The 17,647-nt window shown below is 37.6% G+C and overlaps 2 pseudogenes; one reads left to right on the top strand and one right to left on the bottom strand.

Annotated features, from left to right (window-relative positions):
* The first annotated feature begins 766 nt into the window (after positions 1–766).
* On the top strand, positions 767–1,712 carry LOC148003262 (angiopoietin-related protein 1 pseudogene; annotated as a pseudogene).
* Positions 4,043–17,243, bottom strand: Vom2r-ps140 (vomeronasal 2 receptor, pseudogene 140; annotated as a pseudogene).

A 17,647-nucleotide genomic window follows, 5' to 3' on the forward strand; every position in this document is an offset into this window, starting at 1 on the left:
GCCTACTTGATCATGGTGGATGATTGTTTTGATGTGCTCTTGAATTCAGTTTGCGAGAATTTTATTGAGTATTTTTGCATCGATATACATAAAGGAAATTGGTCTGAAGTTCTCTTTCTTTGTTGGATTTTTGTATGTTTTACATATAGTTATTCTTAATAGGGATGAGATGGAATATCAATGTAATTTTGGTTTATATGTAAATTCATATTAATTTTTTTGTTTTCTCTGCATTCATTGCTTTTTAAAAGATGCTGTGGTAGAATTTCATTTCAAAATGAAGGCTTTTGTTTGGACCTTAATTGTGCTACTCTTCCTACTGGGCTTTGGTCACTGCAAAAGGAGGACAATTCAAAATAAAAAATAACCCAAAGGAGATATCCCCCTGTTACAGATGGTAAAAAGGAAGCAAAGAAATATTCATATGCATTCTTGGTACCTGAACAAAAATAACAGGGCCAATCTGTTTAACACCAAAGGTTAGGATGCGGGCAGTATTAATGACATGAAAACCAGGATGTATCTTGAGAACCTGAAGCATGTGCTTTCTAGTCAGAAATGAGAGACAGATGTCCTGCCGCTGGCGGTGAATGTGGATGGGAACATTGTAAATGAGGTGAAGCTGCTGTGAAGGGAAAGTCAGAACATGAACTCCAGAGTCACTCATCTCTATATGCAGCTACTATGTGAGAAAAAAAGGGGTAACTGACTCAGACTTTCCCAGCTGGAAAACAAAATCCTCAATGTCACCACAGAAATGCTGATGATGGCAACAAGGTACTGGGAGCTCGAGGTGAAGTACGCTTTCTTGACTGATCTTGTCAAAAACCAGTCTGTGATGATCACTGTATTGGAAGAGCAGTGCTTGAGGATATTTTCCCGACAAGACCCCCATGTTTTTCCTCTTGTTCAGGTGCTATCACATCACATTCCTAACAGCCCCAGTACACCCCTGTTCCGCTGGCAGGCAATGAGATACAGAGGGTTCCAGGTTATACCAGAGACATAATGTCACCACCTGGTCTGGCAACAGCTCCCACAAAAAGCCCTTTCAAGATTCCAGCAGTTACTTTCATCATCGAAGGACATTCAAAGATTGTCAGAAAGCAAAAGAAATTGGGAATTCAGTGAAATTTATACCATTAAACTGGAAAACAGCAAAGGTCTGATGCAGTTAGGGTGTGAGAACAGTTTGGATCCTGGGGGTTAGACTGTTATTCAGAAAAGTACAGATGGTCCTGTCAATTTCTTCAGGAAGTGGGAAAATTATAAGAAAGAGTTTGGAAACATTGGTGGAGAGTACTGGCTTGGATTGGACAATATCTATAAGCTTAGTAATTGAGACAATTATAAGCTGATGATTGAATAAGAAGACTGGAGTTAGAAGAAGGTTTATGTGGAATACAGCAGATTTCATCTGGAGCCTGAAAGTGGCTACTAGAGACTGCACCTGGGGACTATGAGGGGAATGCTGGGGATTCTATGATGTGGCATAATTTACTAAGCTGAACAGAGATAAAGATATGTATACAGGAAACTGCACCCACTTTTATAAAGGAGGCTTGTGGTACAATGCCTGTTCACACTCTAACCTCAAAATGCATGGTACAGAGGTGGCCATTACAGAAGCAAGCACCAAGATGGGATATTCTGGGCTGAATAGAGGCGGGTCCTACTGACTGATCCCCAAGTCTCAACATCACATGCTACTTTGTACAACTCATTTTTACAGGCACCGTTTGTAAAATACAGTGTACTATTATAAGAATGTATCTGTGAATACAGTTTCATTTTCCTTCAATGTGCTACAGAAGATTATTCAAATCCTTGTTATTTTAAAAATCATGTTGAGTGAATATTGGTAAATGTAAATACGTGCCACAATGTAAAACAAACCTTAGCTTTATTTTGAATCAAATCCAAATCATGTTCAAGATACTTAATGATTTATTTAAAAAATATAAGACCGCTCTAATTTCCACTGGAAAATATTTTAAGATTTCGGCCAATTTTATTTATGAAAATGCAGACAGAAAACTAGAGAAAAATGTCTAATTTTGCCACTAGAAAATGTTTTCCACTAAATAAAACCTTAAAATAAAAATTTAAAATGAAAAAAGAAATAAATGGCCTGAAAAGAATACCACTGTTTTTTTTCTTTTTCTTTTAATTAACTTGAGTATTTCTTATTTACATTTCGATTGTTATTCCCTTTCCCGGTTTCCAGGCAAACATCCCCCTAACCCTTCCCCCTCCCCCTCTATATGGGTGTTCCCTTCCCCATCCTCCCCCCATTACCGTCCTCCCCCCAACAATTACATTCACTCGGAATAACCAGTGTTTTAATCAATGCTTTGAACACATGCAAATATAGCACTCTAAAACTAGTTAAAAATAATAATTTATTATGCAGTAATGTTATTGAATGGTGCATTTTGTTCTAGTTGACAATTAGTCTACTCAAATTGACCTGGTGGTAGCCATGCATGTTCCTTGCTGCCTGTCCCAATGTTCTGGGTTCCTGAATGAAATACACACACACACACACACACACACACACACACACACACACACACACACACACACACACACGTGCGCGCATCCTTATATTTTAACATGCTTTAAACAGCTCAAAGGCTGGGCCAACCCCAAACCTCCAATATTCCTGAGTTATTACTTACTAAAATCTATATTAAATCTTAGCTGCCCTAGACCTAGTTGGGGGAAGAGGCTGTTCTTCCCTGACTCTTACATGATTGCTGTGCTCTCTCTTCTGCACCTTTTGAGCCTGGTCTTTACTCCTTTCCTGGCATGGTAACTTCTTCTTCCTTGTCTCTATGTCTCTTGTCTAAGAATCCTAAATTTCTGCCTCTGTCTCCGTGACCTGCCATTGGCAATTTTATTTTCCAATCAAAACCATCTGGGGCCAGAAACCCTAAACACCGTATATGTAGTTTTAGAGATCCAATAAACATAATACAAGCATTAGACAAAATCCACAACACATTTTGTATTTGTAAAACAAAAATGCGATTGATTAATAAATGGAGACATTTAAAATAAAGTGTGTATTTATCCATTCGTGTATGAGAAACCTAATAGTGGCCACATTCTTAAAGAAGAATGATTTTACCTTTCTTAGTAGTTATGAACTACCAATAGCTCCTTAACAATGTGTGGACATGTAGGTTGTCTTTCCCACCAATATGAGAATTTTGACTTCTTGATCATATGTAGGTATTCTGTAGGTAACAACATTTAGCAGCAAATCATGGGTGCAATAGCCATTTATGTCTATTACTCACATATGTAATCTGGAATTACATATGAATTCCAGATCTAGACAGTAAATTTTGCTATATCTTGAAAAGTACACTTACTACAATTGCGTCGTATTGGGAACTAACTAAAATAGTCAAGAAAATGAGAATCCATTCGTGAGAATTTTGCTATATCTTGAAAAGTACAATTATTACAAGCACGTCGTACTGGGAACTAACTGAGCCACTTACATATATGCAACACTGATAAGATTTAGTGATTTATTGAAAACACAGTATTTGGGGGCCAATTTGTGAAGATATATGAAAAATAAAGGAGAAAATCAGGATATATGTGATTATAGGTCATGGTATAAATATATGAAATTGTCAAATAATTTTAAAACCCAATACATATGTTAAAATGTAATACTATAAAATAAGTGTCAAGGGAGCTATTAATAATAACTGCACCTCACATATTTATTACATATGAATTCCAGAACTAGACAGTAAATGAACAGAGAGCTCACTCTTCATTTCTTGTTCTAAAACATCTATTACATTGTTGCAGCTTTGTATTAATATTCTGAATTCAAAACTGATCATGCTTATTATGATAGGCTACATATTTGTACAGAAGTTGAATATTGTGGATAATATATAAAATGGTTTTAGTTACTATTTATTCTCATACCATGGTTTTTCTGTGGTGGCTCAAAATTCTGAGATTGAAATGCAGACATGTAAGGTAATCTCTCAGACTGAATGTTTCATTTTCACTCTCTTGCATTTCTCAGTCTCTTAAAAGAGTTCTTTTTAGTTCTTATCAGAATTATGTAGCATTTGGGGACAAAGATGTATCCTAGCAACCCTGCACTGGAGACCAAGATGGGGAAGACCTCCATAGCCACCATGACCTTCCCCTTGGTGCTATGGTAGACAAGGAGGAAGGTGACCCAGACACTGCAGAATACCAGCATGCCAAATGTCAGGAACTTGGTTTCATTGAAGGTATCAGGCAGGTTTCTGGCCCAAAGTGCCACAGTTAATGTACCCATAGCTAAAAAGCCAAGGTATCCCAGCACACAGTAGAAGGCAGTAGTTGATCCCTTGTTGCACATGACCGTGATGTGGCCATGTTCAGTGTGTGTATTTGTATCAATAAAGGGAGCAGATGTTCCCAACCAGATTCCACAAAGAACCATTTGGATAAGGGTACATATGGGAATGATCAAGTTAGGTGATACCAGAACCCACCTCATCCTTCTTCCTGGTATAGTGTTTCTGAAAGCTTGAACCACAGTAATAGTTTTGGCTAAGACAGTAGATACAGCTACAGTGAACACGACTCCAAATGCTGTCTGCTGTAGTATGCAGGTGGCCATGCTGGGAAGCCCAATGAAAGGAAATGAACAGAGGAAACACAAGATGAGGGAAATGAGCAGGACGTAGCTGAGAGTGCAGTTATTGGCCTTCACAATTGAAGTTTCATGATGCTTCACAAAGACACAAGAACAAGAGCTGTGAGTACAGAGAAGGACAGAGCCATGCAGGCCAGAGCCATCCCCAAGGGGTCTTCATAGGCTAGAAAGGTCACCACTTTCTGGATGCAGTGAGTTTGTTTTGTGTTGGCATACTGATCATCTGGAGACTTTACACACTGAATCCTGTCTGGTGAAAAATAAAATATCGTATCAGTCATAAATCCAACAAATATTACCACATTCCCATAACCCCTAGTGGTATTGGATAGAGTAGTCAGTTATTTTGACAGTGGACACTACAGCGAACTGTCAGCAATGTTTTTATCCTACATCCTCTTCTTTCAACTCAAGTACACACCCCAATGCTTTGTCATCATATAACATATTCATAATAAACCTCTTCTCAACATGCAACAAATACAAAAGATAAACTCTTGCAGCATTTTCAGTATATCATTATAAAATAATTAAGATTGAATTTAGATGTCACAAGAACAAAATGTGTTTTTCTAGAGGGTAAGTCATCACGATCTAAGAGCTGTAACATTTCTGTGTTGGTAAAAAGTTTTCCTTTTTTATCCTGATGCAGTTTTTTCCAAAGATTATATTCTAAAGATTTGCTCTTATAGTGACATATACATGTAATTTTAATGTTATATGAGGCAACTATCTGTTTACAAGAGACAGAGACCATCATAGAAGTGTACAACCAATAAAATGAAATCAAGTCCTTAGGGTACAACTATAAAAGTACAACCATATTGAAGGTTCAGGGACCAATTCAGAGGAGAGAGCAGAAAGATTGCAAGAGACAGAAGATCAAACAATTAGATGGGAGACTCTCTCCTAGCAATATCAGAAAGTGACACTCATGAAATGTCACCAACATGTATGCCTAACAATGAGGTGAACAAAAATGACAGCAGCAAATAGATCACTTTTGATTGTCTTAACATTTTAGCCTTAAAATATTCCAGCCAAGATCACGTCTCTGTCCTTTCTTTAAAGATATTTCTTATTTTTCTAAATGAGATCTATCTTGTTGATTTAGAAGCTTTTAAAAGCATTTCATTGATGTTTTCTAGGTATTTGAAATGAATGAATTTTTATATACTTCAAACTGAATTTTATTTCTAAATTCAGTGGGATTATTAATTTAAAAATGATTTTTAAAGGCAACTGTGAAGTCAGGCATGAATGAACGGAATGATGTTATCAATATAAACAACTCTAATCACTTTCCAATAAAGTATTTTTTTTTTGTCTGTCAGACAGTCTTTTGGGATAGAATATACTAGGAAGTTGTACTTGAAGGAAAGCTTGGATAATACTTTAATAGTGTTCAGGTGAATTATAATAACCACTCATTGGAAATAACCTGTCATGGAAACATAGTATAATGTTCCAACCAGTGATTTGTAGGTGACTCTTCTCACCGATTTTCTTTTAAGTTAACTTTTCTAAATAAAAATATCCAAGAAAATGTTATTATTTAATTTGGGCAGATCTTAAAAGAAGAAACCAAACCTATCTTTTTGAAAATATCTCATAAAAAAGAAGGAATAGTTTGAAGCTTTCTTTTCTTTTCTTTTCTCCATCTTTATTAAATTGGGTATTTCTTATTTACATTTCAATTGTTATTCCCTTTCCTGGTTTCCAGGCCAACATCCCCGTAGCCCCTCCCCCTCCCCTTCTATATAGGTGTTCCCCTCCCCATCCTCCCCCCATTATCGCCCTCCCACCAACAATCACATTCACTGCCCATTCAGTCTTGGCAGGACCAAGGGCTTCTCCTTCCGCTGGTGCCCTTACTAGGCTATTCATTGCTACCTAGGAAGTTGGAGCCCAGGGTCAGTCCGTCTTTGGGTAGTGGCTTAGTCCCTGGAAGCTCTGGTTGGTTGGCATTGTTGTTTATATGGGGTCTCGAGCCCCTTTAAAAAGCTCTTCCAGGGGCTGGGGATTTAGCTCAGTGGTAGAGCGCTTACCTAGCAAGGCCCTGGGTTCGGTCCCCAGCTCCGAAAAAAAGAACCCCCCCCCCCAAAAAAAAGCTCTTCCAGTCCTTTCTCTGACTCCTTCAACGGGGGTCCCGTTCTCAGTTCAGTGGTTTGCTGCTGGCATTCGCCTAAGTATTTGCTGTATTCTGGCTGTGTCTCTCAGGAGAGATCTACATCTGGTTCCTGTCGGCCTGCACTTCTTTGCTTCATCCATCTTATCTAATTGGGTGGCTGTATATGTATAGATTACATGTGGGGCAAGCTTTGAATGGGTGTTCCTTCTGCCTCTGTTCTAAACTTTGCCTCCCTATTCCCTGCCAAGGGTATTCTTGTTCCCCCTTTTAAAGAAGGAGTGAAGCATTCACATTTTGGTCATCCTTCTTGAGTTTCATGTGTTCTGTGCATTTAGGGTAATTTGAGCATTTGGGCTAATAGCCAGTTATCAATGAGTGCATACCATGTGTGTTTTTCTGTGATTGGGTTACCTCACTCAGGATGATATTTTCCATTTGCCTATGAATTTCATAAAGTCGTTGTTTTTGATAGCTGAGTAATATTCCATTGTGTAGATGTACCACATTTTCTGTATCCATTCCTCTGGCATCTGGGTTCTTTCCAGCTTCTGGCTATTATAAATAAGGCTGCTATGAACATAGTGGAGCACATGTCTTTTTTATATGTTGGGGCATCTTGTGGGTATATGCCCAAGAGAGGTATAGCTGGATCCTCAGGTAGTTCAATGTCCAATTTTCTGAGGAACCTCCAGACTGATTTCCAGAATGGTTGTACCAGTCTGCAATCCCACCAACAATGGAGGAGTGTTCCTCTTTCTCCACATCCTCGTCAGCATCTGCTGTTGCTGGAGTTTTTGATCTTAGCCATTCTCACTGGTGTGAGGTGGAATCTCAGGGTTGTTTTGATTTGCATTTCCCTTATGACTAAAGATGTTAAATATTTGTTTAGGTGCTTCTCAGTCATTGGGCATTTCTCAGCTGTGAATTCTTTGTTTAGCTCTGAACCCCATATTTTAATAGGGTTATTTGTTTCCCTGCAGTCTAACTTCGTGAGTTCTTTGTATATTTTGGATATAAGGCCTCTATCTGTTGTAGGATCGGTAAAGATCTTTTCCCAATCTGTTGGTTGCCGTTTTGTCCTAACCACAGTGTCCTTTGCCTTACAGAAGCTTTGCAGTTTTATGAGATCCCATTTGTCGATTCTTGATCTTAGCGCATAAGCCATTGGTGTTTTTTTATGAAACCAATTTTAATCTTGTACTAAAACCAGGTAAATGAACAAAAAGGAAAGAAAGTAATGTCCCAGTCTCCTGATGGAGATTGATAAGAATTCAATGTATGGAAATTAAAACTGCAGAATACATAACTTAGATGGACTCAAAGGCAGGAGTCACATGGTCCTCTCAATTAATGGAGAAACACTTTTATATTTCCACTAATCCAGGAATGATGGCACTATTTCACAACAGTAGTAAAACTGCATGTAAACAATATACAAGTAATATTATGTTTAAAGGACAAGAAGAAAACATTTCCACTAAGATCAGAAACAAGTATTTACTTTCTTCCCAATTATCAATATCATGCTTCAGTTTTGAGATAAAGCAAGAGGAATAAAGTAAGATTTATACAAAGAAGAAAGGAAGCAGTCAAAGTATCATTATTTTCATGAATGGCCCTAATATTCCACCAGAAACTTCACAGATAAGATTAAAACAGAAGAGCTACATACAAAATAATATATAAAATATAATATATAAAAATATACTAATATTATAAATATATAAATAAATAATATTAATATATAATAAATAAAATATATAAAATTCAGCATTTTTTACATAACAATGACCGACATGAGAAAAATTTAGGAAAATTCCTTTCATAATTGTCACAAAAATACCCTGAAATAAACTTAACCATGAAAGACAAAATCTTTGTACTAAAATCTTGAGGCACTGAAGGATTTAGAAATTGATTAAAACACCAAAGAACTGAATGACTTCTGACACTCAGTGATTAAAAAATTATGGACCTCTATTGTCTGGCTCTGGGCTTGCCCTACCTTACTTTGGATCCTTGTGGGACCAAATTAGAGGCTTGCTTCCCAGTGGAGGCCTGCAGAAGCCCCAGAAACAATTAGCTTGGAACCAATTCCTTGCCATTCAGATTCACTTGGGGGTACAGACAGCAGAGGTGAGTTGCCTGAGGTCCCCTGTCCTCCATTGTCTGTCTTACAGCTCTGTTTGCCTTCCTCAGGAGTCCTGCTGGTATCAGGATCATGTAGCCAACATGAGGGACAGCCATACAGCTAAAGGAGAGCATAAAAAAAAATCAACAAGAACCAGAACATGGAACCACCAGAAGCCAGCAGTCCTGCTGTGACAGGAACTATAGATGAAAGCATCACCAATCGCATACAAGAGATACATGGATAAATCTTAGGCATAGAAAATCTGATAGGAGAAATTGATACATTGGTCAAAGAAAATGCAAAATCCAAAAATGTTCATGACACAAAACATCCAGAAAAATTGGGATATTATGAAAAGATCAAACCTAAGGATGATAGGAAAGAACTAGGATTCCAAGCTCAAAGGCTTAGAAAATATCTTTGGCATAATCATAAAAGAAAATTTCTCTAATTTAAATAAAGAAATGTCTATAAAGGTACAAGAAGCCTACAGAACTTCAAATAAATTGGACTAGAAAAGAATATTCTCCCACCATGTAATAAGTCAAACTCTAAATGTACAGAACAAAGAAACAATATTAAGAGTTGCAAGGGATAAAGGCCAAGTAACATATAAATGTAGATCTACCAGAATTGCACCCGACTTCTCAACAGAGACTCTAAAAAGCAAAAGGGCCTGGGAAGGTGTCTTGTAGACCCCAGGAAACCACAAATGGCAGCCCAGACTACTATACCCAGCAAAATATTCAGTGATCATAGATGAAGAAAATCAGATATTCCAGGACTAAACCAAATTTAAACAATATCTTTCCACCAATCTAGCTCTACTGAAGATAGTATCAAAAATCTCTTACTCAATGAGGGTAACTACACCCAAGAAACCACAAGAAATAAATAATTTGACAACAGTAAGAAGAGAAATACACACAAACACACCACACACACACACACACACACACACACACAGAGAGACAGAGAGAGACAGAGAGACAGAGAGACAGAGACACAGAGAGAGAGACAGAGAGACAAAGAGACAGAGAATGACAAAGAGATAGAGAACCACCAACATCATCAAAATAACAGGAATTAACAGTCATTGGTCATTAATATCTCTCAACACCAACAGAGTTGATTCTCCAATATAAAGACAGAGGCCAATAGAGTAGAGGCATAAAAAAGATTCATAATTCTGCTGTATACAAGAGAAACAGCTTAGCCACAAAACTGGACATCGAATTAAAGGGTTGGAAAATAGGATTTTCAAAAAAATGGATCCAAGAAACAAGTTTGAGTAGCTATTCTAATATCTAATAAAATAGACTTGTACCTAAAAGTAATCAAAAGAGATGTGGAAAGACCTTTCATATTAATTGAAAGAAAAAAATCTAGGTCTCAATTCTGAATATATACATCAAATACAATGTAATCACAATTCATAAAAGAAACACCACCAATGCTTAAATCACACATTGGACCTCACACATTAGTACTGAGAGACTTCAACTTCCCACTCTCAGCAATACACAGGTCATTGTAACAGAACCTGTACAGGTTGGTTTTATGTGTCAACTTGACACAAGCTGAAGTTATCACAGAGAAAGGAGTCTCAGTTGAGGAAATGCCTTCCTGAGACCCAGCTGTAAGGCATTTTATCAACTAGTGATTAAAGGGGAAGGAACCAACCCATTGTGGGTGGGGCCATCCCTGGGCTGGCAGTCCTGGGTTCTATAAGAAAGCAAGCTAAGCAAGCCAGGGGAAGCAAGCCAGTAAGAAACATCCCTCCATGGCCTCTGTATTAGCTCCTGCTTCCTGCCCCATGAGTTCCAGTCCTGACTTCCTTTGGTGGTGAATGTGTAAGCTGAATGAACCCTTTCTTCCCCAACTTGCTTCTTGGTCATGATGTTTGTGCAGAAATAGAAACCCTGACTAAGACAGAACCTAAACAGAGGAATAAACTAAACAGATGTTATGAACCAAGTGGGCCTAACAGATATCAATAGAACATTCTATCCAAAGACAAAAGAACATACATTCTTCTTTGCACATAACAGAACTTCTCCAAAATTGACCATATACTCAGTAACAAAACAAGCCTAAACAGATACAGGGAGATTGAACATTGCATCTTATCAGATCAGCATGCATTGAAGCTGGACTTCAACAAGGGAAAAATAGAAAGCCTACAATCTCATGGAAACCAAACAGCTCTTTAATCAATGATCACTAGGTCAAAGAAGAAATCAATGAAGAAATTAGAGACATTCTAGAATCAACGAAGATGAAGGCACAGCATACCCAAACTTATGGGAAACAACAAAATCAGTGCTTAAAGGAAAGTTCAAGCACTAGATGCCTTCATAAAGAAACTGGAAGATCTCTTACTAGCAGCGTATCACCTAAAAGCTCTAGAATTTAAAGAAGCAAATACACCCAAGAGGATTAGATAGCAGGAAATAATAAAACTCAGGGTTGAAATCAACCAATTAGAAACAAAGAGATCAACTCAAAGAATCAACTAAACAAAGAGCTCACTCTCTGAGACAATCAATACAGCACACAAACACTTAACCAAGCTAACTAAAAGGAAGAGAGACAATATCCAAATTAACAGAATCAGAAATCAAAAGGTTAACATAACAACAAACGCTAAGAAAATCCAAAGATTAATTAAATCTTACTTGAAAAGCCTGCACTTCCACCAACAATGGAGGAGTGTTCCTATTTCTTCACATCTTCACCAGCATCTAATGTCACCTGCGTTTTTGATCTTAGCCATTCTGAGTGATATGAGGTGGTATCTCAGGGTTGTTTTGATTTGCATTCCCCTGATGATTAAGGATTCTCAGTCATTTGGTACTCCTCAGTTGAGAATATTTTGTTTAGCTCTGTACCCTATTTTTTCCATTTTTATTAGATTGGGTATTTCTTATTTACATTTCAAATGTTATTCCATTTCCCAGTTTCCTGTCTATAAGCCCCCTAACCTCTTCCTCTCCCCTTCTATATAGGTGTTCTCCCCCCTCACTTCCCCCCAACAATCCCCTACACTGGGGGGTCCAACCTTGGCAGGACCAAGGGCTTCCCCTTGGTTCCCCAACAAGGCTATTCACTGCTATAAATGCTGTTAGAGCCCAGGTTCAGTCCATGTATAGTCTTTGGGTAGTCGTTATCCATTTTTAAAATAGGATTATTTGATTCTCTGGAGCCTTAACTTTTTGAGCTTTTTGTATATATTAGATATTATCCCTCTATCAGATGTAGGATTGGTAAAGACCTTTTCCCAATCTGTTGGTTGTTGTTTTGTCCTATTGACATTGTTCTTTGCCTTACAGAAGTTTTGCAATTTTACGAGGTCCCATTGGTCAATTCTTGATCTTAGAGCATAAGCCATTGGAGTTCTGTTCAGGAAATCTCCCCCTGTGCCTATTTGTCATAAAATTGGACATAGTACTACCTGAGCACATAGCTATACCACTCCTGGGCATACATACAAAAGAGGCTTCAACATATAACAAGGACATATGCTCTACTATGTTCATAGCAGAATTATTTATAATATCCAGAAGGTGAAAAGAACCTAGATGTCCTTCAATAGAGGAATGGATAGAGAAAATGTGGTACATTTACATAATTGAATACTATTCAGCTATTAAAAACAATGACTACATGAAATTCTTAGGCAAATACATGGAACTAGAAAATATCATCCTGAGTGAGGTAACCCAGTCACAAAAGAAGACAAATGGTATGTACTCACTGATAAGTGAATGATACCCAAAAGCTTGGAATACCTAAGAAAAAATTCATAGATCATACGAAGCCCAAGAAGTAGGAAGACCAAAATGTGAATGCTTCATTCCTTCTTAGAAGAGAGAACAACATACTCAAAGGAGGAAATACAGGGACAAAGAGTGGAGCAGGGACTGAAGAAAAGATCATCCAGAGACTTCCCCACCTGGGGACCCATCCTATATATTGCTACCAAACACAATCACTATTGCTGATGCCAAGAGGTGCTTGCTGACAGGAGCCAGGTATGAGGGTCTCCTTAGAGACACTGCCAGAGTGCTACTAATACAGATGAGGGTGGTTGCAGCTAACCATTGAATTGAACAAAGGGACCTCATTGAAGGAGTTAAAGACTCAAGGAACTGAAGGGGTTTGCAGCACCATAGGAAGAACAACAATACCAACCAACCATAGGTTTTGGTTTTTAAGGAAGGTGAAAATGAGGATCTCTTTGTGATTTCCAAAGTATTTTCAAGGGAAACCTAAGTCATCAATGGTTTAAAAGTATAAAGATCATGCTGTTTCCAGTGAGATATCTCATTGATTATAAAATATGAAAGATTATTACACTAAGAAACAAAGAACATTGTCTTCTAAATCCTTTTCACTCTGTGGCATGGAGGTCATACTGCAAGACAGAGATTGGTATCATCTCTGAAATGCTTGGGGATACCTGTCTCATTGGAGATTTCATTCTCTGAGCAGGGGCGGCAATCAAAGCAGCATGCAGCCTTGTCCTCCTGAGGGGATTTCATGAGTCCAGGAGCACAGCTTACACTGCACACAGATAGTGGTGTCTATAGACATATATGGAGAAGAGATAAAATTACTACAAAACATATTTTAAAATATGACTGAACTGAACTGCACTTAAGTATTAGGCAACAAACATATAAAACATGTATGTAAACTAAGCAGAAGACTCATGTGCCCTACATCATTTGTAAATGGTTACATTTCTCTGATATCTTCTGAATATCATCTAGAAAAGATTGAAATCTGGAAAGAGACAACTTAAATACCTATACGCTATTTCCCCATTTTATTAGATGATAGGACAACACCCCAAAACATTCAGATAAAATTAACCCACCTGTTTGTCTTCGGTGCCCCACTCTGTCATGCCATCTGACAGAGATAACTGTTCGTTACGTGGAAGAAAAGAGGAAAATGTTCCTACTTTCATCTTAAAACCAAGACCTTGTGGGAAATTCCAGAAGTTAAAAATGTCATACTATGCCTCTAGTTTTCCTGTCTGGCTCAGATCTACTTTGCCTCCAGTAGGATTATTAAACTGGATATTCTTCAGGAATGGGTGCAGCTGAAAGAGATTCAGGATCTATTATTGACATGTGTTTCATATTTAAGAGACAAAATGAAATTAGGAAGATGCCCTGACTTTCTTAATATCTCCCTTAAAAACAAAATCTTATTAAATTTGTACAGTAGACTTACACAAATGAAGGAATTGCAGAATTAATACCTTAATTTATAATGTCAACCAGTCTCAGAACAAAGGAAGCAGCAATAGCAAGGGTTGCATGGTTAGTTAGCAACTAGGAGACTGTGAACTGCTGTTTCATCTCAACTTGTTCTTAGAGAATAAAAAGGAAAAGTTGACTTTTGTCTACCTGAACTACACAAATTTATGAAACAATTTCATTTACAAAAGGTATTTGCCGATATGCATTCTGTCTGTGTACTATGTTCCTGCAGTGGGACTATGCCATGCACTATGACATAAACGGTATTTGCCGATATGCATGTCTGTCTGTGTACTATGTTCCTGCAGTGGGACTATGCCGTGCACTATGTCATGCAAGGGGAGACAGAATGACGTCAGATCTCCTGGGACTTACGTTGCAGATGGTTGTGAGCCTCCTTGTGAGTATATGAATTCGACCTTGGGTACCCTGTGAGAGTAGTCAGGTCTCTGAAAGGTGGGCCCTGTACAAACAGGTCCATGAGACAGTCTGTATCATTGTCAGACTTAAAATGACTTTTCACCCACTCTTCTTCTCATTTGATAAAGCCATGGGAAAAGGCTGAGATTTTCCTGATGAAAACAATGAGGTTGACCGAATGTTCAGAAAGCATTTAATGAAAATCTTTGATCATGACTGACAACTTTTTACTCATATGTAACTAGCATAATTTTTATATTTTAACTTAGATTTAGGTTTAATTACTATGCAATAAAATGTTCATAAAATCTCACATATGTAAAAAGTGAGTATAAATGTTTGGTTGGAGAATGTTTCTGAAAACTTTAAGAAAATTTTATAAAAATTTCTAGTCCTGAAAACATACAGACAAGTAGTATTATATGAACACATATATACATATGTATAAACATTTATGTATGGAGTACCTTTTTCTCCTTCAAATTTAGGGCACTGTAAAAAATATTTATGTATATGTAACACACACATATATGTATATAAACACACACATATATTCATATATAAACACATATATGTATATAATACATATTTCTTCCAAATTCAGGGGCCCCTTTATATGTATATCTATATTATATACATATAAAAATTTATATATAATACACACATATGTATATAACTCATATGTATATGTGTGTATATGTATATATCTTTTTATCTTTCAAATCATGGCCCCTTTAGATATAACGTATTTAATATATAAAGTATCCTTTAGACTCTTGCTCTTTGTTCTTCTCTGTTCTTGCCCCCTTCTCCCTTCCCACCACATGCCCATGGCCCTTTACTCCACTCTACTCTTCTTCTCTCATTAAACCTCTCCACTTGGAAAAATATAAAGTGTCTTTTAATATTACTACATATTATACATATATAATTATATATGATATGTGTATGACTTTGGTGATATTAACAACCCATCCAAAGAAGTCACATTCCCCTAGGAGGGGGAAAATCAGTCCTTTCCTGTTTTTCATTGGTTGTACTTCTACATTTTCTAGTAGCAGCTCATGGAGGCTCTGGCCAACTGCATATACTGCCTTATATATGTGATAACTTTCTTCACTCATGTCCACGTCAAATCGATGCCAAGGTAACAATGCCAAGGATCCATTGGATGAGCAAGTTTTCAGCGTTTTACAATAAACACGTGAAAATGGACAATTAAAATACACTTTCCATATATTTGAAAGGAAAACATCATCTGGATATTTGGATGGGTTTACAGTCTGTATAAAATCTTTAAAAGCAGAAATTTCAGGATGATGCTGTGAAAACATGAGGGTTCCATGGAATGAGTCCAGGATGAAATGTCTCATACTGCTAGCAACATCCCACTGTGAGGTTGTGACCCACACCCTCCATGGGTCTACTGGTCCTGACTGTTTAAATACCACAACTAGAGTGGAGTCAATTTCAGCAAATACAATGACCACTTTTACCCTTTCCTTCATGACTGCAGGATCAGTGCTGAGCAGGTGATTTAAGTAGTACGGGTATTCGACACTAAGCATTTGCACAAAGGCTGCACACATGCTGTTTATCTCCATCTCTCTTCTCAAGTCTGACAGGAATTTAATACCCTTTTCATTCTCGGTGATGATCAGCCCCACCCAAGTCCAGCTAAAATGAGCCATTAATGAAACCATGCCAAGGGTCAAAGATGTGTCCTCAGGGGCCATCTGATAGATAAAAGGAAATCTCACATGGTCACTAAGCGTTGGATCAAAAGGCCCAAATGTCAACTGATGAGAAAAGAAGATATAAAGTGACATGATAAAAACAATTCCGTGAATTACAAATAGACCTAATAGATTCTAAGTAAGAAAAATAATTAAGAATAAGGAGGCTTGATGACCCAGGTAGGGGAACACTAGGCTGCTGAGGCAGGAGTGGGTGGGAAGGAAGGGGAGCACCCTCATAGAGACAGGAGGAGGGAAGAGGGGATAGGGAGCTTGTGGAGAGGAAACTAGGAAGGGGATAACATTTGAAATGTAAATAAATAAAATAACCAATAAAAAAATTTTTTTTCATTTTTTAAAAAAAGTTGTTGCCAACTTATACAGAACATTAGAGGAAATGACTAAAACTACTGAAAACTCAACACATTCATATATATATATATATATATATATATATATATGAATTCATATCTTGAATTATAGATTTTATAAATTTATGAACCCTGCTCTCACCCCATCTCCTCAATCCCCTTAAATCCTGATAGTGTCCCCAAGAGAAAATGGTTTTACTCTTCAGATTTTCACTGAGCCTCACCTGAGGATATTTGTAGAGACTGAGAATGGTGCTGATTCTGGAAGGAAATTCCCATGATATTCCTGTCACTCCTGCTATTGATTTTGACTCTTTTCTGCAGGTGTAGTTAGGGATGGCCTCTTCCAAGCCTGTGAGAAACCTGATGGAATTCTTTAATATTGCTGCATGATTCTGACCAATACTGTACATGTCATAGCCCAGAGACATATTAGGTAATAGATGTGTATTCTTGTTGATTTCTTCAATGGCAAAAGTCAATGCCATTGCATACTAATACTTATTTGGATGTATCCTGTATATAGAAGTAGGAAACTGTAGTTTAAACTTCCATAATAAGGTAGGCTGCCCATGAACTTTCCCCATGAAGGGTCCCCCATAATATAACCTGATTCCAGTTCCACTTGACCTAGCATTTTGTGGATTCTTCATACCATCCTTCCCACCTTTTCATTCCTGCCCCACAACTATGCCTCAGCCCCCAACTCATGGTGACACACCCTGCTCAACCACATAGAGGCCATTCCAGCCAGATGACTGTTTGTGGACCTCCTCAACTTTCTCTGTTGCTTCAGTCAGTCACAATTATCAGCATTGCCTCTAGCACTACAACAGATCATTTCCACTTGGACTCTCCTACACTCATCCTCCAACACTAGCAAGCATTTCCCTTGAAC

The sequence above is a fragment of the Rattus norvegicus genome, chromosome 9, assembly GCF_021556685.1.
Source record: "Rattus norvegicus strain SHRSP/BbbUtx chromosome 9, alternate assembly SHRSP_T2T, whole genome shotgun sequence".
NCBI classification, from domain to species: domain Eukaryota; kingdom Metazoa; phylum Chordata; class Mammalia; order Rodentia; family Muridae; genus Rattus; species Rattus norvegicus.